The following is a 27,757-nucleotide window of genomic DNA, read 5'->3' on the forward strand; positions in this document are numbered from 1 at the left end:
AGTTCCTAGCTTCTTTCAGCCCCCTGATATAAAAAACGCTAAACGCGCGTTAGCGCCGGTTAAGCAGAATTAAACTATTAGTGCTACCTAAATTCCACTCTTCAAATTTTCCCTTAAAACTACCTTCCTCAAACTATACTACTGATCTAATCAGCGTATCCTATAACTGTAAAGATCTTCTCTACTTGACTCCAAGTAGAATATTCTCTATCTGTTAAACCTAGCACTTGCTCCTACGGTACTTATTACCTTGATACGGCACTCTTGTCATAGATAGTACCCCAAAAAGGCAAACCCCCATTTCTGTCACCCACGTCCCCCGGAATCTTTTTCAAAGTTTTTGTCTATTCCTTCTAGCATGTCGACGGATCAGTTGCTAGTGTCCTCCCCTGCTCAGCTGGTGAACCTGGGAATTTTGAGGCAATGTTACAATTGCCTCATGTACACAGACAACCCTCTCCTCCTCCCACAAAACATAAATACATGCGAGATGCAACTATCTCGGCCAAACTGGAGGCTGAGCTCTCTCAACATAGGACAGGCAAGACCAGTCAGGAGGAGAAGGTTACCACACACACTATAGACCCAGTCTCACATAGTACCATCACAACCTCAAATCATACACATAAACACACAAAGACATACTCGGAGGCTCTGAACAAAAATCTACCAAAACAGCAGAGGCCACCTAAGCAGACACCCAAACAACCACCACCTCAGAACACAGCACCTGCAACACATAGACCTCACAGTCAGAGTGTCAAACAGTCACAGCCCTTAAGGCCAAACACAATGCCAGACACACTAGTCATTGGTGACTCCATAGTCAGACACACTGACGTCCGCTCACCAGACTGAGTAAGGAGAAGGTCACAGTAAGCTGCCTGTCGGGCTAGAATCCGCCACATAGCAAGCACTCAGGTCTCTCAACAGCAGGTACAAATATGACTCAGTCATTGTCCATGCTGGTGTGAGCGACCTGAGACGTACCTTGGACTACATGAAAGAGACATTGAGGAGCTCTCTGATTATGTAGCCCAGGCAGGTATGACCCTGACCTTGAGCAGTATCCTACCTTCACCAAGAATGATGCCACAATACAGAGATAAGATGATCAGCTTTAACAATTGGCTTAACCACTGGTGTCATTCAAAGGGGATCCAGTGTCTGTCTGCCTGGGATGACATGCTGGACAAGCCACGCTGCCATGCTAAGGGACGGCTTGCACCTGTCACCCCTGGGATTCCGGATATTGGCAAAGGCTCTTGCCACCCCATAGTGCCTTTTAGGCAAGGCTCAAATTCTAAACCTACCACCCTAGAACACAAAAAAGGAAAAAACTAAGGGTAATGCTGCTCAATGCCAGAAGTCTAAATCTCAAAATGCACACGCTCGAGGCCCTTCTCAATATGGAGAACATCGATGTCTGTGCTGTGACAGAAACCTGGTTCAAGGCTCCTGAGAGCACCCCAGCACTATCAGGTTTTACCTCATATCATGCGTTCGCCCCAAAATCCGGACAATACCAAGAAAGGAGGGGGTATCCATATTCATCAAGGACACCCACACCTCAAGACTGGTGGCAACGCCGATGCATCGGAGACCATCCAGGTGCAATTAACCATAGGCAAGACTGCTCTGCAAATTGTAGCATGTTACAGGCCACCCTCACAAACTCAGGAACCTCACATTTCCTTCCTGAAAACACTAGAGGGGATAAATGTATCACCAAACACCATCATACTAGGTGACTTCAATTACCCTAATATAGACTGGGAACACTACTCAAGCCCAAACACCTAGCCCAAAAGTTCCTGGAATTCATAAACTCAAATGCCATGGAACAACTAGTCACCATCCCCACAAGAGGAGATAACATACTTGATCTCATCATCACGAACATGGGAGCACAATGTTCAACACCGGAAGTATACCCCTCACTGGTGAGATCAGATCACAAACTAATCTCGCTGGAGGTCCTCATCCCCCCCCACCTGGAATAAAAAGACCATAGTAAAACTTCTCGAAAGCCGACTTCACACTTCTAAAGACTAGTGTGGTCTCCTTTAAGGCCCCCGAGCCGGCGGAAAACAGTACTCAAGCCGCTGAATCACTCGCAAATGCCTTCTACCAGCACCTGCAGGACTGCATGGATAAGGCAATCCCAAGCAAAACAAAGACTCTCTGTACCAAAGGCAAGCGTCCACTCTGGTGGACCCCAGCCATAAACAAACTCTACAACAAAAGGAGAAAGCTACTACAAGATAGAGCAAAATCCTTAAAAGGTAAGACACCCTTGATCACTATAAGTAAAAAACTAAGAGCTCTCATAAAATCATCCAAAGCAAATTTTGAGAGAAAAATAGCTAGACTCAAAAGACAATCATAAGGCATTCTTTAGCTATGTTAGAAACCTGGGAGGAAACTCCCAGATATGCTCAGAACTAGTCAAAAATGATGTGAAGATTACTGATCCTACAGACATTGCCAACATACTGGCTGACAGGTTCAGTGCAAACTTCTGCCCCTCCCCAAAGGAGAGATATCTATACCAAGCGATTGCAGCCCCCAAACATTTCCAACGCCCAAGTTAAAACTGCTCTCTCCAAAGCAAAAACACAGCATCCATGGGACCCGACGGTGTCCCGGCTGTGTGCTCCTGAACTCAATGAGGAATTAAACCCACAACTAGGACAGCTATTTAATCAAAGTCTTACCTCTGGATATGTACCCAGGGAGTGGCGACTGCAACTGTGGTCCCACTTCACAAAGGCGGTGCTTCCACCGACCCTGGAAATTACCGCCTATTAGCTTGACAAGCCTTATCTGCAAAGCCATGGAGAGGATCATAATGGACCTCATAAATAAAGACATAGGGAATTTGCAGACCTTGGATCCAACCCAGTTTGGCTTTGCCAAAGGCAGTTCATGCCTTTAAACTTGGTTGACTTTTTGAAACAGTCACCAAAGCCATTGATGAGGAAAGGCAGTCCATACAGCCTACCTGGATCTGGCGAAGGCCTTGATACAATACCTCACTCGGGTATCATTGAAAAACTCAGCAGCTTAAATGTTAACCCATACATCACAAGATGGGTTGCAAACTGGCTGAGTGACAGAACCCACAGGGTCAGAGTTGCTGGCGCCATGTCAGACTCAAAGTCTGTCACAAGTGGGGTCCCACAGGGCTCAGTCCTGGGCCCTCTTGTTTGGCATCTACTTTTCCAGTACAAGCAAACATAGGAGGGTTATGGCTGACAAAGTTTGCAGATGACTGCAAACTGGGAGCCATAGTAGAAAACACATCTGACACAGATATCCTTCAGAAGGGTCTCACAGAAACGGATAACTGGTGCCAGAGCCATGGCCTAAAGTTAAATGCCAAAAAATGCATAGTCATACCCTTCGGGAAAAACAAGGTTACCCTAGCTACCAAATAGGTGGCAATCCACTGAGCACAGAAGAAGTTATCAGGGACTTGGGGACCCAGGTTGATTGTAGTCTGTCATTCAACACCCATGTAGCTAAAGTAGTTAGGAAGACCTTCTACATTGCCCACCTTATCATGAAGGGATTCTCATCTAGATCAAGGGAGGTCATGGTCTCCCTTTACTCATCACTCATCAGACCAATGATTGAGTACAATGCCCCATTGAATGTATCTGACCCGACACTTGCAGCAGCTGGAGAGACCACAAAAGTTCCTCACCAAAAGGATAAAGGGTCTCAAAAATCTGTCCTATGCTGCCCGACTGAAAGAACTCCAGCTCTATTCAGTCGCACCGCTTGCTCAGAGGTGACCTTTGCCTAACATACAAGGCCATGTCAAACCCAGATTTCATGAATATGCTTCACCTCAAAAAATCTAGATCCACCAGAGCCACAAGGGCGGGAGACTTAAACCTCGACACGGCTATTAATAGGACGTGCTGGAGGGATAGATTCATCACCCAAAGACTCCCTATGCTGTGGAACAAAATCCCGGTATATGTGAGGCAGAGCACCTCGCTGGCCTTGTTCAAGAGAAATCTTGACAAATGGATGGGAGAGCGCAAATATACCCCAGGGATTACCTCAGTGTCACTGCTCGACAGAGGCACAGCAAAATAATGGGTATAGTTCCCCATACTTAAGGGGTGGCGTAAGCCACAAAACGATGGGCTAGGCTTGTAAATGCCCTCGGGCAGATAGCCTAGTATGAACCTATGAACCTATGAACCACCACCTTTGTGGAGAGGGACCACTGTTGCTGTACGCCACTCTTTGGATACATATCCTGTAGTAAGGCTAAGATTGAACAGTAGTTTTATGTTTGGGTTTAGCTCTTCTTGGAGTTCATGTAGGGCGCACTGAGCCGGGACACCATCTGGTCCCATTGATGCTGTGTTTTTTGCTTTGGAGAGGGCGGCTCTTACCTGAGCATCTGAGATGTCAGGGGGGCAGCACTCTGTTGGGATGGATATTTGCCCTTTTGGTGGGGAGAGGGGGGAGAAGTTTGCATTGAACCTGTCAGCTAGGATGTTGGCAATGTCTGTGGGTTCATTGTATTTTTTGTCATTTTGGACTAATTTTGAGCATATCTGGGAATTCCCACCCAGGTTCCTAACATAACTAAAGAAAGCCTTGTGATTATCCTTAGTGTCCTGTGCAATTTTTCTCTCGAAGCTGGCCTTAGACGATTTTATGAGTGCCTAGTTTTGCTAATACTGATCAGAGATGCCTTCCCTTTTTGGGATTTTGCTCTGTCATGTATTAGCTTCCTCCTTCTATTGTATAGTTTGTTTATGGCTGGGGTCCACCAGACAGGATGTCTGCCTTTGGAGGATTGGGTCTTGGTTTTATTTGGGATTGCATGATCCATGCATTCCTGAAGGTGTTCATAGAATGCATTTATAAAGGATTCTGCGGTCTGAGCAGCATTTTCCACAGGCCCAGGGGCTTTGAAGGATTTCGCCTTGGTTTTGAGGCGTGTGAAATTTGCTTTAGAGAAGTTTTTCACTGTGGTTTTCTGGGTAGGGGGTGGGGTCGGGATGTGAATATCCAGTGAGATTAGTTTATGGTCTGATCTTACAAGTGAGGGATACACTTCTGGTCTGGAGCATAGTGTCCCCATGTTGGTGATGATCAGGTCCAGTATGTTTTCCCCTCTTGTGGGAGTGGTAACAAGTTGTTCCATAGCATTTGAGTTTATAAATTCTAGGAACCTTTGGGCTAGGGGGTTGGAGATAGAGTAATGCTGCCAGTCTATGTTTGGGTAGTTGAAGTCGCCCAATATAATGGTGTTTGGAGACCTTCATATTTTCCAGTATTCTCAGGAAGGCCAAGTGGGGTTCCTGTGTTTGGGAGGGTGGTCTGTAGCAGGCTATAAACTGGAAGGCAGTTTTACCCACAGTTAGTTGCACATGGATAGTCTCTGATGCTTCGTGCTGTGCCACCAACCTGGAGGTGTGGGTATCTTTGTGAATATTGATACTCCCCTCCTTTGTGGTTCGGTCCAAGTTTGGGGCCGAAAAGCATGGTATGAGGTATAACCTGGTAGTGCTGGGGTGCTCGAGCCTTGAACCAGGTTTCTGTTACTGCACAGATATCGATGTTCTCCATGCTAAGGAGAGTTTCGAGTGCATGCATCTTGAGGTTTAGACTTCTGGCATTGAGTAGCATTACTCTTAGTTTCTTATCCCTTGTGATACCTATGGAGGTAGGTTTGTCTTTGAGCCTGAGCCTTGCCTAAAAAAGGCACTATGGGGGTAGCAAGAGCCATTGCCAATATCCGAAAGCCCAGGGGTGACAGGTGCAAGCCATCCCTAGCAAAGCATCGTGGCTTGTCGAGCATGTCATCCCAGGCTGACAGGCATTGGATCCCCTTTGAATGACACCAACACTTAAGCCAATTGTTGAAATTGATCATCTTGTCTTCATATTGTGGCATCATTCTTGGTGAGGGTAAGATGCTACTCAAGGTCGAGTCATACCGGCCTGGGCTACATGTTCAGAGAGCTCCTCTATCTCTTTTCATGTAGTCCAGGGAGTTACGTCTCAGGTCATTCACACCAGCATGGACAATGACTGAGTCATATTTGTACTTGCCTTGGAGTGACCTGAGTGCTTGTGTTATGTGGCGGATCCTAGCACCTGACAGGCAGCTCACCTGACCTTCTCCTTGTTCAGCCTGGTGAGGGGCGTCAGTGTGCCTGACGATAGAGTCACCTATTACAAGTGTATCGGGTGTGTTGTTTAGCCTTAAGGGCTGTGACTGTTCGGCAGACTGGCTTTGTGAGCTATGTGTTGCACGTGTTTTGTTTGGGGTAGCGGTTGCTTGGGTGTCTGCTTTGGAGGTCTCTGCTGCTTAGGCAGATTTTTATTTAGAGCCTCCGAGTATGTTTTTCTGTGTTTATGTGTTTGGTTTGTTGTTGTGGTAGGTCTATGTGAGACTGGAATTGTAGTGAGTGTGGTTTCCTTCTCCTCCTGACTGGTTACGCCAGTACTGAGTTATGAGAGCTTAGCCTCCAGTTTGGCTATATGGTTGCATCTCTCACATGTGTTGGAGTTTGTTGGGAGGAGGAGAGGGTTGTCTGTGTACATGAGGCAGTTGTAACATTGCCTCAAGATTCCCAGATTCTCCAGCTGGACCGGAGAGGAGATTGACAACTGACCTTTGGACATGCTAGAATAGTATTGGGAATTCCTTTATAATTGAAAAAAAGGGCCAATGGGGAACAAGGTACTCAAGGGGAGTTTGTGAGGGTGTAGTGCTTTTAATTTTTTAGAGCTGACTTATATAATTGCTTTAGTGAGCAAGTGCCAGGTAACTTAAACGCAATGTGCTACAGGTAACTTAAATGCAAAAATGACAAACAGTAACTTTCTTTCAAGTGAAACAAGAAAATAAGTATAGTTAGCAATGCAGATATCACTAGGGATCCACAGAAGTGCTAAAAGGCCATGTTTTAGGTGGAATTAGCATTTCAGGGAAATAAACAAGCAACAAGCATACAAATAAAGCTAGATTCAGCAGGCCTGGATCTACTCTATGCTACGGCAAACAAGGTGTACCAATTTCAGTAAGAAACAGTTAGAATATGCAGGCACTATAAGCCTCTAACCAGAAATTCCCTGCTCAGAAGGGCAGAGTCCAGCCTCTCCTCCCACAAGAGTGCAGACCGCAATCCTTCTTAACATAAAATAACTGGCCTGAAGCCCAAGTGCTTAAACCAGAACTAATACACTTTTAGAATAATAGACACTGAGCTCTCAATCAGCAGTTCCCAACTTAGAAGGATGTAAGCTACCTGTCCTGTCACCACAGTGCAGGCCACAAACATATCTACATACATATATGGATATATATATATATATATATATATATATATATATATATATATATATGTATATATATATATATATATATATATATATATATATATATATATAGAGAGAGAGAGAGAGATATGTATATATATATATATATATATATATATATATATATATATATATATATATATATATATATATATATATATATATATATACATGTCTACATACATATATGGATAGATATATATATATATATATATGTATATATATTTATATATATACATATACAAACACATACATATACCTATACACAACTATATATGTCTACACATATACAGATATATAAATATATATGCACATATAGTTATGGATATCTACACAGATATATGTATATATATATATATATATATATATATATATATATATATATATATATATATATAAAAATAGGTGTATCTGTTTAGATATTCATGCACATATAGTTATAGATATCTAGATATATATCGACATAAATAGGTATATCTGTACATATATGATGTACACACACACACACACACACACACACACACATATATATATATATATATATATATATATATATATATATATATATATATGCATATATATATAGAGAGAGACACACACTGACAAGTTAGCACTGATAGGCCCAGGTCTCTCAGATATGTGTCTGCCTGCTATGTGTCTGTTAATGTGTATATGATGGTATGTCACACTATGTATTGTCCATATACAACCATTACATCCTCCATCACCATACTGTACTTGTCTGGGGATGTTCTGCATGTAACATGTAAACTGGAACACACCTCATCCTAAATGCTGTGTGGTGTGTGCAATGAAAACCACATACATCACTATCACTACATACCTAGGTAGGGATCTAGTACCAGTGTTGCCAAGTAAGACAGTGTGTGTATGTGGATGGATCTACATCAGGTTGCTGATTATACATGTCCCATGGGGGTCACCTGTCCATGTGACACAGGCAGTAACTGTTATACAGGAGTGTGACATGTATTCAACTGTACCCAGGATATGTCACAGCCATGGTGTCACCACAGTACCATACCCCTTGTGGAATATGACTGCAGACCATCCTCGTCCTGACACATGCACACCTACAACAGAAATGGATAACATTATGGAGACCACAATCACTCAGTGTTACTAACAGCTATAATGCATCATGGCTGGACAGCTACACTACCTGACATGTAAGCATTAAACATTACTGCTGATAACATGTTACACAGAAGTAAATGGTACACTGTAGTACAGTCACCATGTGCATCAGAAATATATTAGCCTGTCCCTGCATCAGTGTTATGGATGACAGGGATGTGGCACAGGCATCATCATATGCACAAGGTGTGTTGTTGGTTTGCCAGAAACCGAGGGTGGCCCATACATTTGACACCAGGTGTGTGGGTGAGGGGTGTAATTAGGTGATATGGGCGTGGTGATGTGGTGTGTGTAGGTATGGGGTTGTCCTAGATGTGTTTGTATTGTGTGTGGGTATGCATGCACACAGTTCTGCCATGTGGCTGCCCTATACAGGTGTTTCTTGGACAGCTGCAGACCATACCTGGCAGGGTTTGCAGTTCACTGCCTCTGGCCATGGACACACAGACTGTACCTGCCAGGGGTTCCATGAGCACGTCTAGGTACAGGACACAACATGCTACTCTCCATGATTATGACAGATGTCTGCTGGAACCAAGTCCCTCCTCGGACTGGCCAGAGCCACGTGCACGTGGCCTGCTGTGGTGTGGTGTGGTGTGGACAGCACCCCTACTGCAGTGCTGGGGCTAGTACTGCCACTACAGGAGCACTTTGGTGTCCTTGCACATCCCACGTCAACTCCAGCTGTTGGTGTTGGTGGCCTATGTCCATGCGGCCATTGCCCCACTCCCATCACATTTGAGCATGGAAATCCACGGTCGATGAGACCCACCGTTTCACCCAACTGTCTATCCATGACCTCTGTATAATCATGGAGGGCACCTGCAAGTTCATGGAATTTTTTGCTTACAGATGAGACAGTAGCCCTCTGCAGCATTGGGCCCTGTCTGATGTACAGTTCCATAGGTGCCTGTGTCCCCATGACAGTCTGAAACATGCATCTGGTGGTACCAGTTGTGGCACTTCTGCCAGGGTTATGATGACCAGCGGCCTTCCCATGAGCACCCCGGTACATCTGCCTACGTGGTGCCCTGCCGGACATCCAGCTATGCCTGCTGTGCCCAGACACAGCAGGCATAGATACCACACTCTCCTGTGCACTGCCACCAACTGCCAACTGCCCCTCTGCTATGGCCACTGCTGATGGGGTATTCATAGGTACTGTGACTGTGTGCAGGGTTGGGGTGGCTAACAGGGGAATGTCAAACAATGGCACAGTTTCGGCCTCTGACAACCCCACCTGTGTCTCAACAGTCCTATCATCATTTTCTGTGTCTGTTTGGACACCATCAGATTGCATGCAGGAGGGACCCTGACCCACCTTGCCACCTTTGAGGGGAAAACAAGAAATGCACATTAAGACCTGTACAGCATTGTATAACAGTACACACACACACACACACACACACACACACACACACACACACACACACACACACACACACACACACACACGCCCCGACATTCCACCATGATACCTACCTGTCCCTGAGTTTACAGACAGTCCCAAGTTTATTCAAGTAAGTTCCCCATCCTGCATCACACTTGGTAACATACACTCATTAATACCACTCATTAATGTATCATTCCTGTAAATGCCTAGACAAGTGATCACAACTCATGACCTGCTACTCCATTAACTTTTTGACTTGATTGAAGTAGGTTTTACAAGGCCTCATTGCTGTCATCCAGTGTTCACCCTGGGTATGTCCAGACATCATGAGCATGGCCCCCATATGTTAGGGGCTACTACGTTCACTCAATAATGTCATGCACTGGAGTGTCATATGTAACTATTGCTCAGTAGATGCAAGATCTGTTGCTCAATTGACTTATTATGTGGACAACGGTAATATATGGATACACTCCCTGGTGTTGTCTAGTAATTCCCCAATGCATCTGTAGTGCTCCATACGTGGGTAGTCAGTTACCCTTCTGCTGACTGCAATTTTAACTGTATACCTATTGTCTAGTGTCCCTCCCAATGCATGTTCCATGCTACAGACCTTATTATACTATCAGCTGTCCTGCGATTACATATCAGACAAGTATTCCTGGTGTCTCATGTGTCAGTTGATGTCTATTTACTGCATGATTCCAAAGGGAAGTACTGACACTGAACACCCCACAGTCACATATGTGCATACATGGACACCCACACAAACACACACACACATGTACACACACATCCTACATGCATCAACCCCCTTCACTCCACCAGATTGCATTTACAGACCAAATAACTCCCCCACCCCCACACACACCTACAGGTTAGGTTGTACAAGGATAGTGCACACAGACCTCCCATTATCCATCTGTCAACATGCATAACATATGGTACTCAACAGCATGCAGTGCAGTTATAGTCAATCCATGCTAGCAACAGTATACATGCGTGTGATGCATGGCCTGTGTTAGTAAGTGATGGCTCTTCCCCTGGAAAACACTGCACCTATGTACACAGTATTGCTGTGCACCTGTTCTGCACCCTGCCATGTACTGTGCACCATACCTCACAGGTGTGCACACCATTGCTGAATGTGTATTACTGTGTCAGTTATGTCTTCTGCTCTAATGCTCACAGCCCCTATGTGTTTGTCCAACACATACCTGGGATGATATGTGGACAGATTTCATTTGTAAATGCCTGATGTCTGATTTACAGATCTCAACATCAGTGGTGCATGTATGACCAATACAATACTATTACACTAACAACCTTTAAACCTTACCATGGCTATGGGGAGTGTACACACCCTTATTGATATGGAGCCTCTTCCTTGATATACCATGGGACCACATCACTGCATATGTTAACAATATGTGACATATGTCCTGTACATTCAGATGAAGTGTCTAACAAATGTGTTAGTTGCGCTGATGTTGACCGCAATGCATACACTTTGTGGGTGCATATGTGAGCACGCCCATATCATGATGGTTTGTTGCAGCTACTGTTATGTGTACTACAGCAGTCACTATTCCTGGGAGGGGTATACTAACATGGCCATCTGCATTTGCCAGTATATGGTCAGTCTGCCCTACACATGACCCCCAACTGTGCATAATTGCAAGTTCAACTCATGTGCACAACCTTGGAGTTCACACACTGTACCACTATTGCTGTGGAGTCTGGGTTACATCTGCCACAGTTCCTGAACCTGACTGTGTGCAGATACAGCCATTCATAGCATCCTTAGTGTCCCTGCTGCAGTGCACTGGTGTGTCATGATGACACCCTCCCCCCACCTTCAGCCTTTTTGCAGATGCTTGACAACTATAGCCTACTCATGTGTGTCAGTTTGCAGTGTCCCAAACACTGAACATCACATGTAACAGCCTAGTCCCAGATAATGAAAGGCAAACATACAGGTGTACACTGGCACCAGCACAGTGCAGATGGGGATGGTGGGCCTGAGGTGGGGTGAGGTGTTGGTTTTGCAGCACATGTATCTTACATGATACTGTCTGTAGGTTTCCATAGTGGTCATGGTACACCAGTACACATTGCAATGCATGACTGTTGGGAACCACTTCTGTTATGCATACACTACCTGTAGAGAGGTCTGGATGATGTTTCCTGTGGTATACCTGTCACATCTGATTACCCTAACCCATAGGCCACACACTTGCAGAGTCCAGGTAATTGCTGACACGGATACTGCACAGCCAGTACTTGCTGGGCATTCCTGCAACCCCCTCAGTGTTGTGGCATATTACTGGGCAGCCCGCATGACCAGTTTGCTACATGTGATATCATTTGTCTTGGATGGCCATTTGTCTATTTCCTACATCATTCCTGTCCCATACATCCTTGCTACATAAATGACTGTATGCACTGTTTGCCATGGCATATGCAATGGTGAGGTATGGCTACATGTCCAGCTCATGGGTGCTACCTGTTGGGTATGGGGCCCACACCATGTCATGTAAGATGTATGCAAGCCACGACTGCCTCTATTGCAAGTATTTGTGCACATTTGATGGCTAAATGTCGTGGACAGCCGACCACTACGTGGTGTGAGACTGGGGATGTGTACTTGCTGAAAGGTGCATTTCCATGACAATTGCATGCAGTCAGTACCTCAACAGCTGCTTTCACTATATTTTATTTGGAGTGTGTGCACACATATGCTTCCAGTGTTTGTGAAGGTACGTATTCTGCATATTTTGTTCCCTAACCTACGATTCCATATTACACACTCATTGCTCATGTTGGGACCACATTGCAGGTTTTAAGGGTTGTGGACTACGGTATTATGATATGCCATAGTGTAGATCTGTAACAGTTGCCATTGTAATACTGGTATATACACTGTTGCAGTACTGTATAAGGGTGATGCTTCACACATGTCTCTACTGTAGGCCATGTGTCCCACCATTATGTTCATCACTGTGGACACATTTTGCAATGACAGGATGTTAGTTATATTGCAGGTGTCTGACATACCCTTCAGATACACCATCATGGTCATCACTGGGATGCAGTGCAGCCAACAGCAACAATACATTAACATGTACGGCATGCATTATGGGTAGGTGTGTTAGATGTCTGCATGGACTATACCATAGCCATTACATGATCGGTGTATTGGCAAGCATGAACATAAACCATACTCACCAGCTACAGGCTGCTGCCTTGGTGGTATACCAGAGGGACCTACATAAGTGTGTGAGAGATGTGATGTCAGTAGCCACAGCATTGCTACAGGATGGGTGCAGCATTACAGTACATCAACAGTACAAGTCCACAATACTACAGCTTATGCACATCTGTTTATTACTACTATGTAGCAACAGAATATATATATATTAAATCTCACATATGCATTATCTGCCTGTATAAATGTGGATGCATATGCAGCAGTGGTCTACTGATGTGCCCTTACCTGCATGCTCTTCAGCTGGTGTGTGGGTAGCAACCACCTCCACTATGGTCTCCACCAGTTGTTTCGTGTGCGGGTGGGCAGGTGCCACGAGTCTGGCGAGGAGCTCCTCAACATGTCAGAGGAGAATGAATGGCATGACCATCCCCCCATTGAGAGGTGATCCCCCAGACTGCAGGAGCATGCCGACGGGCATTGCAAAGCAGGTCGCTGCAATAATGCCGGACCTGCTCATAACTGCAGTAATGCAGGCTGACATCATTGACCCTGTGGACTAGATCATTTCACAGGGTGGTTCACTCCTGCTGCTCATGGGCTGTCTTGCCAAAGAGCACCTAGTAGTGCTGTACCAGTTGGTTCACAATGACCTCATTTTCATCCGCTAAATACACCGGTAACCAGCCATATGACATCTTGCCTGAAAGACATAAAGATGGAAACAGATCTGAGCAACTCATACAGCAAGGTTACCATAGTTCTTAATACACATCTCTGTATCCCCCCACCATATCTGTGACAACAAACTGTTCACACAACTCATTAGGTATGGCTACAGCTTACCTACCATTGGGACATATAACGTATTGTACCATGCTTTGTGCTATGTGTTTGTAGCCATGTTCCCTGTGGGTATACTATCATTGCTGGCCTGTTACGGACAATGTCACCTGCATGCCATTGTAAGGGCCACTATGGTTCCATATATGCATGTGGTCTGTTTGCTATGTGATTGCTGCACATGTGTCATTATGTGTTATTGGGGATATCTATGCATACTGTTGGACATGATCCAGGATTGTGTGGACTATTACTACCCACATATGTTCTATAACAGTGATGCAATAGCATGTTTAGGGAACATTTGCCAGCAGAACCACCTCTCCCACCTCATCTGGCCATGTTACCAGGCCACATCCCATGTGGGACCCACCCTGGGGCCTCCTCATCTACTGATCCAGCACTACCTTCAGGTGGAACCACCTCAGGGGATGGTGTCTCCCCCACCGGGGGCACACACAGGCATGATCCTGTTACCCGAGGTCAGGTCCAGGGTCTGTTGCATAGGGAGCTCCACAGAGACTTGTGGAATTTGCTACAGCACCTTGAGGCCCTCAGTACACAATCACAGAGTCCACATGCTCCTCCTGCTCAGCCTCCAGGCTTGGCACCTTCAGGGCTGTTGTGACTAGCAATGGGTGGGGGCCTTGTTCCCATTGTTTCCATATGGAGGCTCATGCGGCTTCCACATCACAGACCACTCTCACCATCCAGGGTGTTTACCCACCACATGTGTCATATACCACCCCTGTAGGCTGTCCTCTCTATCTACCAACCCAGCCCACCTTCACAAATATACCTGCTATCCTTTCCCAAATTCCCATTCACACCTTCACAGACAAGGTCAATGTGGTCCCAACAATGGGTTCATATGTGACATAACCGTCCATGTTGCACACACTTGCAGCTGTGTATATATGTGTATAGCATGCAGCACTCTGATGGAAATATAGGGGACATGTATTTATATACACATATGTGTGTGTGTGTTTGTATATTTGTAGACATACACACATATATATATATATATATATATATATACATATATGTGTCTGTATAGCTGTAGACATACATGTATATATATATATATATATATATATATATATATATATATATATATATATATATATATATATATATATATATATATATATATATATATATATATATATATATATATATCTCTCTCTCTATATATATATATATATATGTATATATATATATGTATATATATATACATATATATATATATATATATATATATATATATATATATATATATATATATATATATATATATATATATATATATATATATATATATATATATATATATATATATATATATATATATATATATATATATATATATATATATATATATGTATATATATATATGTATATATATATATATATATATATATATATATATATATATATATATATATATATATATATGGGATACATTGCTGCACTGTTCTGCCTTGCTACAACACAGACATGTGCCACATATGGACACAGCCTAACATTGGGGGGTATATATAAGGACAGATTGCGGGTAAGCCTATTACACACCTATGACATTTCAGCATGCTACATTACATGTTAACTTGAGTGTCCTGCAAGTGGTGGGTTCTGGAACCCACATGTCCATCATTATGGCATTACTTCCACCAGCAGCTATGGGCCACAGTTATATACATGTTTTCCATTACACAACACACACTATGATGGCTTACATCTTGTCAGTCAGTGCTGCTCTGCACAGTTGATGGGTATGGCCCACTACCCACAGGGACAGACTCTATTGTCCATAGCAGTTGTTCAGCTGAACATCATTACAACAACACCTGATGGCACATATAAATCATTCCACATCATCTATCTCATTATTATGGACCAAGTACTACAATCATTTACATGCATATATATTTCACATACCTGTTGTGGGAATGAGGTCTATTCTGGATAGTTTCCTTGTAGGCTTTTGTTCTCCTTTGCTTTGACCTTTAGCCTGCTTTCTTTCTTAGTTTGTTTTTTTATTTCACTTTCACTTCCCCCTCTAGTAAATGGATTGAGCTGCTTTGAATATATTGCAGCATGGCTTTTGTGGGTGATGACATGATCAGGTGATGGCCTCTGCACCAATCAGTGTCCTCCACTTGCTACCTGCATGCAGCATGCTGTATAGTACTTGCAATTACCACTATCATGGCAACCCACTACTATAAATCCCTACATTATGTGGGCACAGTCCCTTTACCTTTCCTGTATGGTGGACATCCTTTCTGTGTGTGGGCAGCAGTGTTACAGACAGCAGGTAGCAATACCTCTTACAAGAGAATTTGCAGACTCATGCCAGCTATATATTTGTATAAGGTTCCAGAACTACAGACAGAGTGTGAGTAGTGTTGTTATATGCATTGTATAGCACAAGTGTTACAGGGTTTGTGTTTACATGCTTGTTTAACATGGAATGCAATCAGTCTGCATAGCTCTCAACTGTGGGTCTATCCACATGATGGCCACAGTTGTGCCTGTTATGTTTTGTCTGTCCACCACACAGGTCCAGTTTCAGATATATCACTGGCAGTGTTTGTGTGTTGAGTGCTATCAATACATGGCTACATCCATTTGTGTTTCTGACTTCATATTCCTAATTAAGGGTATGTTGCAGACTATCCTGTAACACCAGCAACCTGCTCAGTGTATGACAACACTATTTCACATATGGGCCTGTGTTCCGGCTTCTGTCCTCCACCTACATACCAGGCTTTGACCATATGACATGCAGTCAGGGGTTGTTATGTAGTGGGCTGTGATTATGTCATGCTGCCACTCCTGCCATCATTCCAGTGCTGTTGTGGCCCCCACACATATTGTGAGGTTGGGTCCATATATATATGTGCTTCAGCTGCACAAACCATGTGTGCCCTTCTGCAGTTCAGAGGTCAGTGTATGTAACAGTGTTATATGCCCCTGTAAATCAGTCTATGGGGGGGATATGCACCATAAATAACCTAGGCTGTTACATGTGAGGGATATCAGGAGTAAGCTGTATATGGATGTACATTACCATACATTTCACCTTGGGAAATGATGGCCTACTGCTTACTGCCATACAGACTGTTCTGTTTGTCAGTGTAATTGTGATGGTTTCAGTTATGCCTTGTTATGTAACAGATACATCCCATTCTGTCAGCTGAAGTCTTTTCCCACTAGGGATTGCGTACAGAGTGTAGTTAGAGGCTGCTGGACTATACATCTGCATTACTTACTATTGATTGATTGTTATCCTGTAGCCCAGTCTGTCTTTACTGTTGTACTACTTGAAGGCCTTTTCCTAGACAGCAACATATGTTATGCTTTCGGATTACTATATTAAATGATCAGTTTGAGAGTTGCATTAATCTGTTTGAATGTATTTTAAAGTCTGCACAGTTATATGACATGGCATATACAACTGTAATAGTACACAAATAAAACTTTCTTATGTATGCAAACCTATGTTTGGTGTTATATCCTTTGACCTCTCTGTGGGTATATGTTTCAGGCAACAATTGTCTTTTTTTATGGGTGACTCATACACTGTCCATTTGGTAAGGTGGCAACTGTAGGAATACTGGCTGTTCAGTATGGTGTGCACCCTCTAAATATGTATCGTCCTATACATATCTCTGTGTGTGTATGTGTAGTTACATATGTAGCTATATATATGTATATATATCTACATACACACACACACACATATATATATATATATATATATATATATCTGCATATATGTGTGTATGTGTGTATATGTATCTTTGGAATGTTTATTGCTTCCACATTGTACATTCCCTATGGTAGCCAGACTGTACTGCATGACATGTTATTGATACCAGCCTGACATCATACAGGTGGGATGGATTACTGTTAACATCTTGTCCCTATGTTGTGCCCAGTCCTGGGTATGGGACTTGCAAAAGTGTGTATTGTATTGCAGGGCAGATCTGTTTGGCTGTGGGGGAGGGGTGATATCAATACATACAGGACATATTTAGCTTGGGCCCCCTCACCCCCATTAATGGTGCCTGTGGTCATATGTGTGTTATGTTCTCTTTTATATATATATATATATATATATATATATATATATATATATATTTATTTATTTATTTTTTATTTAACATTTGTTAACCGGGAAAGTCAGACTTGGAATAGGTTCATAGGTTCATAGATTAGTACTAAGCTAATTGCCCTTGCGACAATTACCCTTGTGAGACTCAAACCCTGTACCTTGTGTTTTTTTTTTTGTAAGGCAAACACTTTAACCATTAGGCCAACCTTTTCAGCGGAGGCCCGGGGAGAAAGGCTCCACATGCATGTCTTTGTGACATATATATCAACAGATGTATGCATATGTATATATATATATATATATATATATATATATATATATATATATATATATATATATATGTATATTTTTTTATATATATATATATATATATATATATATATATATATATATACACATTTAGCTATAAATATATATACACTCACACATACATCTACATGTTTAGATACATTTCCTATACTGTTGAATGACTGTGTTGGATGATATGTTTGTGAAAACATCAGGGCTGTGCATATCTGTTTGGCTTAGTGGTAAAGTCCTTTTGGCTATGGTGTGCAGGGTCCTGGGTTCGAGCCTTCAAAACAAGGGTCATTGGATACAGAGTGATTAAGGCACTTTTAAACAGTTGTAAGCGGGTTTGTGCAGGTTTGCATGATGGTAAGCAATGCTAACCTTCGGTTAAATATGCTTACAGAGAGAGTTAGCTTCAGTATTGCTCAACCTGTGTGCACATTGCTTATCCCCATGCAAACGGTCTTAAACCCACTTACTACTGCTTAAATATGCTTACCCTTGTTTAATAGTGCTTACTCCTGCTTACCACCGCACTAATTTAAACAGTAATGTAAAATGGTTCTTGGGAAGGTGGTGGATTTGGGAATTCTATGTATTTATCATTTGTTACACATTGTACCTTCAGTTTGTATCCCTGATTTCTGTGTACATATACTGTATGGGGCACTTGTGATTATCTGTGGATTTTACAACATTATGACAACGATACCTCACATCTGAATTTAATTCAGTACTCCAGTTCACAAATATATGTTATTTAGTAGGTTATGCAACAAAAAATATTGGTCAGAAAGTGTTTTGACATGGAATGTACTGGGGTGGGACTCGAACCAAGAATGACTGCTTGTAAAGCAAATGCTCTGGCCACTGCACTATTGCAGTACTGCTTCATTTGCATATATCTTGCTTTTTATCCTCTTCTGCCATTTAAGCTGCATTAAACGTAGCTAAGCAATGGGCAAACCCACGCACCTACGGTTAAATTTAATCTGTTTCATAAAAAAAAGCTTCTTTATATTTCATGTTTTAACTATTGCTCTTTTAAACTTGGGGGGATGTTGCTGGGGGTATGTGAACACCTATGAGTGGTCTTGCTCATTCTTTTTCCTAAACTGGTCTTCTTGATTGCTGGGGCGTGTATATTCTGAGAGCTCTGCTCTCAGACACGCTCCCTGCACTCGTACACACTCTGTTTCATTTTAGAAGCTCAGGCAGTGCGCCTTCTTTGATATGCATGGTGTGCTGCTGTCCTGCTCCTAAATGGCCGCTTCCATGAAGGACTAAACTAGTCCTGCACAGAAGGATAGTGAATCTTGGGGTAAGTGTTTGCAGTTTCTGTATTCATCCGTTCTCCTCAGGAATTTGAATAAACAGCAGCAGTACCTGTTTGTTAAGATGAAACACCTGCTGCCTGTTAGCTTGGCCTGATTCAGTCATCAAATTCCTATGAATTTGCTCATAATCTGTAATGGTCTGCTAACATCAGTATTTTAACTGCAGTTCTAGTAAAGTAGTACGTGTTTGTTTAAAAACCCTGTACTGTATAGTAGCTTAGCCAATAATGAAAGTGGACAGCATGCCTTGCATGTTGTGGATTTCAATCCACACAGGGGAAACACATCAGAAATTGTTATCTTGGTTTACTTCACCCACAGCATTTCCTTAGAGAAGCATATTCGACTTATTGGTATTAACTTTTATTTTGTGCATGGTTGCGAATAACTCAGTTATTTATCAAATTAGTATTAATATATTCACAATCTGTACTGGTCTGTTAACAGTATCTCTTTAAGTGTAGGGTTAGTAAAGCTTGCTGCAGAAATGTTAGATGTTTGACAAATGTTTTTGTTAATATGGTATTATTTTTTAGTGCTATCAAGTTCTGTTTTATCATTAATTATTACATTCAGTTCAAGAACACCATCATCCTCATCTTTTGATGGATTGGGATGGGCAGACTTACACCTGAAATGTAGAAAAGGATATGCATTTGTTTGGTGATGAGCACTTTGCCAAGGAGTATGATGGTCCTCACACATACCTTACTGTGTCCTTCATGTACATCAGCTTGTATGGTTTTATTAACAGAAGCTCTGTGATACATGGCACCATCCCACTATCTGAGGAATGAGTGTTTTCCATTGCTATTAATGTTTCTGACATGAATTGAGTTTTGCAAACACTTTACCTCTATGACCAGCACATGTTCACTATCTAAAAACATAAGCCAGGATCCATATTAGCAGACCATCCCCTGTCCTGGTGATATCATAAAACCAAGTCTTTTCACTGCATTCATTACTTGCACTTTAAGTCCAGATAGATTATCTAGGCAGGTTAGCCTTCAGGTCAGAGTTTGGATGTACATTGTATCTGCAGGTTTGAATTTCATATCAGTGTTCAAAGATTTTAAAACCTGTACGTAACCCAGAAAAATATGTATGGTGATTATATACTGTTCTTCTGAGAAATGTATACCACTGTTGTTTGAGGAATGCATTGTTTGTAGCTGATCTTTTCTTTTTTCAGGTGATGAAGATTGGACCAAGAACCACACTCCGTGCACTGAACGAATGCACAGGCTTGAGGATCAGTGGAGGGAAAGAGGTATGTTGATGACTTTTTCTGTTTTATGAAATGAAATGTATCTGATCCTTGTTACAAGCCTGTATTCATATGGGTGGTACAGTGGTGCAGCAGTTAGCATTATTGCCTCACAGCAAGAGGTTCTCTGCTCTGATTCTTGGCTGGGGTACCTTCTGTGTGGAGTCTGCATGTCCTCCCTGCATCTGTATGGGTTTCCTACCACATTCCAAAGACATGCATCTGGAGCATTTCTCCCTCGGCCTCCACTGAAAATGAGTTCTTTCCCAGAAAACAAATGTTAAATGAATATTGCTTAGAATGTAGAAATTCCAATCATGCATCAATAAGGTAAATTAAATTATCACACTATAGCTGTGTTTAAATATGTAATTTAAATCCAAAAATGTTGAACTATCACATAGCCTTAAGCCATAGTTTCAGCCCACAGTTTTTGAACTCTACAACTTCAATAACAGTTGGATTTGTATATCTGTCGAACACACACAGATTGGAGGTTCAGGTTTTGTTTACAAGTCTTAGTACTTTGACTGCTGCTTAAAATGCATGGTTTGACATATTTGCATCTGTGGATGACTGTATTTTCCAGTGACTGATCTGTTGTGCATAGTTTGCCTATTCACAGACTGTATGGGCGTTTGCTGCATCAGGGTTGTACTGCTATTTACAGACTGTGTGGCATGCCCTTCAGTTCAACATTAGTGTTGCATTTGCCTACAACACATTGGGAATTTTTGTTAAAACACAGTTAAACCCTAGGTTTACTGACACTTATGCAGATAGATATTTCTTTGCAACAGTTCATAATCAACATGCCCTACAGTTCATCACTGGTGTTGTATTTGCCTACATCACCATGGGTGTTTTTGTTAAAGCACAGTTATGACCTAGGTTTACTGACAATTGTGCAGATGGACACTTCTCAGTAAGCCCTGCAGTTCAACATTAGTATTGCATCTGCCAACAACACCTTGTTTCTTTTTATTAAAACACAGTTATAGCCTAGGTTTGCTGACAGTTGTGTAGATAGATATTTCTTTGCAGCAGTTCATAGTCAGCAAATATCATCAGGATGTTTGGATTTTTGCAGGCTAAGGTGCTAATTGTAAGTAGATAATGCGTACTGTTGTACACATACAATACTGTTAGTACAACATATATAGGTTCGTAGGTGTGTACTAGGCTAATGGCCCTGGGGCCTTTGCAAGCCTAGACATAGGATTACCCTGGCATAATGCCACCCAACCATAGTTCCCAGTGCCTCTGTCGAGTAGAGCCACTGGAGTTATCCCTGGGGCGAATTTTCTGTTTCCCATCCACTCATCAAGATTTCTCTTGAAGAGGGTCAGCAAGGTGCTCTGCTTGACATATATGGGAAGTCTGTTCCATAGCATGGGCAGTCTCTGGCCTATGAACCTGTCCCTCCAGCAAGTTCTGTTAATTGTGGTAATAAGGTTGAGGTCTCCGGAGTGTGTGGTGTGGAGGGATTGGGATTTCTTTAGATGTAGCATTTCTAACAGAGCTGGGTCAGACATGGCTTTGTAAGTTAAGCAGAGATCACCTCTAAGTAGACAAAATGAGACAGAGAATAGTTGGAGTTTTTGAGTCTGTCCATATAGGACAAGTGTTTAAGGCCTAGAATCCTCTTTGTGAGGTACTTTTGTGGCCATTCCAGCTGTTCTGAGGTACATACGAAATGGGGCATTGTACTCGATGATTGGCCTAATGAGGGAAGAGTAGAGGGAGACAATGATCTCTTTCTTCGTGGATGCAAAACCCTTAGTAATGAGATGTGCCACATAGAAGGACTTTCTGACCACAGTGGCAATGTGGTGATCAAAAGAGAGGTTGCTGTTAACCTGTGCTCCCAGATCTCTTATAAAGCCTTCCGTGTTCATTGGACTACCATGAATTCATGGGAACCGGATTTTTCCCAGAGGGGATGACAACACTTTTTTTTGGCATTGAGCTTAAGGGCATGGTTCTGACACCTGTCGTTGGTCTCAGTGAGGCCATTCTGTAGGATGCAAACATCACTTGGGGAGTTAATAATAGTTCCCAACTTGCAATCATCTGCAAACTTTGTCAGCCAGAGTCCCTTTGTGTTGGCCTGGACTTCAGAGATGTAGATACCATACAGGAGAGGACCCAGGACTGAACCCTCTGGGACTCCACTTATTACTAGTCAGCAGTCTGACTTAGAGTCAGCTACTTTCACACTGTGGGTTCTATCTGTGAGCCAGTTTGCAACCCACCTAGTGATATAGGGGTTTATGCCAAGCTTAGTGAGTTTTTCTATGATTCCTGAGTGGGGAATGTTATCAAAAAAGCCTTGGCCAGATCAAGGTTAGCTACATGAAACACCTTGCCTTCATCCACAGCTCTGGTGACTGACGCAAAAAAGTCAACCAAGTTAAGCAGGCATGATCTACCCTTCAGAAAACCAAACTGTGTGGGATCCAGAGTTTGGAGATTCCCTATATCCTTGTTTATTAGTTCCATGATGATGTGTTCCATAGCTTTGCATATCAGACTCGTCAGGCTAATGGGGCAACAGTTCCCATGGTCTGTAGTTGCTCCTCCTTTGTGGAGAGGGATGACTGTAGCAGTGTGCCATTTGATAGAGACAAAGCCTGAGGTGAGGCTATGACTGAACAGGGCACACAGGTGAGGTGCCAGTTCACTGTGTAGTTCATGTAGAACACAACCAGGGATATTGTCAGGTCCCATAGAAGCTGTATTCTTGGTCTTGGATATTGCTGTTTTAACCTGTGCAGCAATAATACTGGGTGCCTGGCAATCTACTGGTATTGTGATTGGTCCTTTGGGGAGGGGTAAAGTTGGCACTGAATCTGTTTGTCAGTATACTGGCAATATCTGTTGGCTTGGTATAGAAGGTACCATTGTGTAGTAGCTCAGAGAAAATCTGGATATTGCTGTGGAGGTTCTTTACATAACTATAGAAGGACTTGTGGTTGTCTTTAATATTTGCTGCAATTCTGTTTTCATAGCTAGCTTTAGAGAATTTGATGAGGTATCTCAACTTTTTGTTGAGGCTGATAGAGTTTTTCCAGTCTTGGGACTTCACCTTATTCCACATCAGTTTTTTCATTCTGTTGTAGAGTTTGTTTATGGCAGAGGACCACCAGATTGGCTTCTTTTTTTGGAGGAGAGCATCTTAGTTCTATTCGGTATGGCAAGATCCATGCATTTGTGTACATGTTTGTACAGTGCATTGGTGTATGATACTGCAGTCATGCAACTATTCTTCATTTGCATGGATGCTGTGAAGTTAGCCATCTCTATTTTTAGGAGCCCAAAGTTAGCTTTGGAGAAGTTTTTCATGGTGGTTACTTTGTGGTATTACATTCTCGTATGTCACAGATTGTGGTGATTGAATATATAAAATATTTGTTAATGTTGTATTCATTATACTGATGTATTTTCAGCCAGTTATCATGCTGCCTGTCTCAGATGTTTGTCATATGACTTGCCTTTTACAATACTGTCATATCACTTTCTCATCATTTTAACAATGACACTTGGTGGCTGTTCATATGAGTCATTACATACAGGCAGTACAATCTATAGATTTTTACATTCATAGATTTTTACAATGCTAATGACCAAATAGTGTTTCTAAAGCTATACAAGTTTTCACAAAATAATAATGATGTCCTGTTTACAAATAGGACACTGAGGGTAAGCATTTATAAGGTATCTCTGTCCATAATGGGCATGTGTGTCAGTGCCTGTGTAATTTTTCATCATTTTCATATTAAGTTCTGTTATGTTCTTCATGGGAATGTTCTCTGTGATACCTATTTTCTTTTTATTTCTGTCTTGTTTTGTAATTCATCTTGAAAAAACATTGGACCTGTGGACATTCCCATACCAGATGAAGATAATGAGTACATACCAGGCCACTGTCAGAGTCCTGAGATGATGACAGTAATGATGACAATGATGACAATGATCAGGAAGCTGGACGCACCTGCCTGAGCCATCATAGCTGCTGCACCCCAGAGGAGGTGACTCCAGGAGAGGAACAGAGAAGATTATTGGGAGGAGATCCAGGAAGTTGTGACCGATGTGTTTCAAACACAGATGAGGAACATGATAGGGACATTCTTCCAGGCTATGGCATGGGCTATGAATGATTCATTCAGGGAGATAGCCTGTGAAGTCATATGTGAGTCTCAGTCCCATCAGCTTGGTCCCGCCAGTCCATAAGTATGTGTGCTCCAAATGTGTTATGCTGCCAACATGCTGATTCCAATATAAATGACTGGACTGTATAATGCACACTTGTGCATTCATACTATGCAGCTGCCATGCTTATGTCATGTGACATTTAATTATGTTTCAATGTATGCATGACACAAATTAACACATTATACTTTCCTCCCACATTCGGCTGTCCATGCATTGTGACAGTTAACCAGTAACTAGAGCTGCAAGAATTAGGCTGTAAGCATGTGTTTTACTGAGGGCAAATGAAAGATAACATATGTTGTCCATAATGCAGGACTAACATTGTGGTATGGTTTGGAATTGTGTATTGCCATATCATGTATATGCATATATGCATGTTTATACAGGGCATTAGATGGATAGGTACATCTAACATCACCAAGATGTTAAAAAATACATATTTTTAAAGGACGAGAAGTTTGCACAACATAAAGCATGGGGCATGTACACATAGCTAAATAAATAACCCAGTCTGTCTCACAGTTTTTATAAAAATAAATGTCAAACACACGGGAAGTGTTATGAAAAGTAAATTGCTTAGTTTTGCGAATGTATTTACAAAAACTACAATGTCCACAAGGCTGATATCCTAGCAAAATTTGACCATCCAATGTAGTCTGCTGTAAACCAGGTTTAATTCCACTGAATTTTTTTATAGTGGTTAAACCATCCACCCAATGTCTTACCCCTCCTATATAAAAAAAGACATTTAAAGGGTATCAAAGCCCTCAAGATATCATCAGATGACAAAATCCCCCAATGTTTTTGTACCAAATCAATTAAAAACGATGTGTTACTACCATAATTAGTAACTAGTTTAAGTAGAGATTCCCAAACAAATTTGGATTTATACTGCAATAATTCGGACCTATCAAGGCCACTAATCATGTCCCTTCAATGAATCTTACTGGCCAAAGTGCCATCATACTGTCAATTAATCTCAACATACAGAAAAGTGATTTGTGTAGAATGAGAATTAACTGTAAAATGTACGCCCCATTTGTTTAAATTCAGGAAGTCAAAAAACTCCTGTAAATAATCGACATCCGATCACCAAACTTAACAACAGTTATCTAAGTATCTGCATCAGATGTCCATGGATTTCAAAAAATATTATGATTAGAATCATAAATTATTTGTTCCTCAATATATCTCATAAATAAATTTGCATGAATGGGGGCAAAAGGTGCCCCCAAAGTAGTTCCATTAAGTTGTAAATGGCACTTATCTTTAAAATAAAAAACATTTTTTGTTAATACATGCTCCATGAGACATATCAAGAACATATTGAATCCTGCAGTGTATAAAGAAGTACAATTCAACCAATATTCCAGGACCATTAACCCTGCCAGTGGGACTATTAGTATACAATACCGAACCTTCTAGAGTAGAGATATACCACCCTGAATCAAGTTACATGTCCTTAATTATATTCAAAAACTCCATAGTGTCTTGTATATGAGATCATATGCACCCCAATAATGGTTTCAAATATTGGGTAAGAAATGCAGATAATGGTTCCATGAGATACCCTCTCCCAGATACTATTGGTCTACTGGGAGGCTGACTTAAATTTTTATGAATTTTAGGTAACATATAAAAGTATTGTTTAACCAGATCAGTACAGTCAGATGAAACACCACTTCACTAGAAATAATTCCTACATCCAAAGCAAGCTATAAAAACTAATCAGTCTCAGATTTAAATACAGGGGTAGGATCCAAACACATCCTTTGATAGAACCATTGACATAACAGCTGTTTTTATGTATGCACCATTTGTTTTCTTTCAGGTAGCTGACAAATGTAACATAAATAATCAACATCCAGTCACCAAACTAACCAACATCTAGGTATTGGCGCCAGATGTTCATGGATTCCAAAAAAATTGTGATTAGAATCATCAATTATTTGTTACAGAATATATCCCATAAGTAAATTTGCATAAATGGGGGCGTGTTTTTGGCTGAAACAAGACACTTTGCATCTCTTGCCCCCATTTATGCAGATTTATTTATGGGATACATTGAGGAACAAATAATTTATGATTCTAATCTTAATATTTATTTGGAATCCATGGACATCTGGCGCCAATACCTAGATGATTGTTGGTTGGTTTGATGATTGGATGTTGATTATTTATGGGAATTTGTCGACTACCTGAATGAAAACAAATGGAGCATACATTTTACAGTTAATTACCATTCTACACAAATCACTTTTCTGGATGTTGAGATTAACTGAAAGGATGATGGCACTTTAGCCAGTATGGCTTACAGAAAACATCCACAGTTTAATACCCTTCTACATGCTAGCAGTTGACATCCTTGTCATATAATTAAGAATATTCCTAAAGCCCAACTTATGCAGCTTTGCAGGATTTGTTCTTCTGATGAGGTGTTGGCTCAAAAACAGCAAGGGTTGGTTAAAAGATTTTGTAATAGGGGTTATAAACATTAGGATGTGAGTCATTCAAGGGACATGATTAGTGGCCTTGATAGGTCAAAATTATTGCAGAATAA

Source organism: Protopterus annectens, chromosome 3.part1, assembly GCF_019279795.1.
Source record: "Protopterus annectens isolate FY-2018-M chromosome 3.part1, PAN1.0, whole genome shotgun sequence".
Lineage (NCBI taxonomy): Eukaryota > Metazoa > Chordata > Ceratodontiformes > Protopteridae > Protopterus > Protopterus annectens.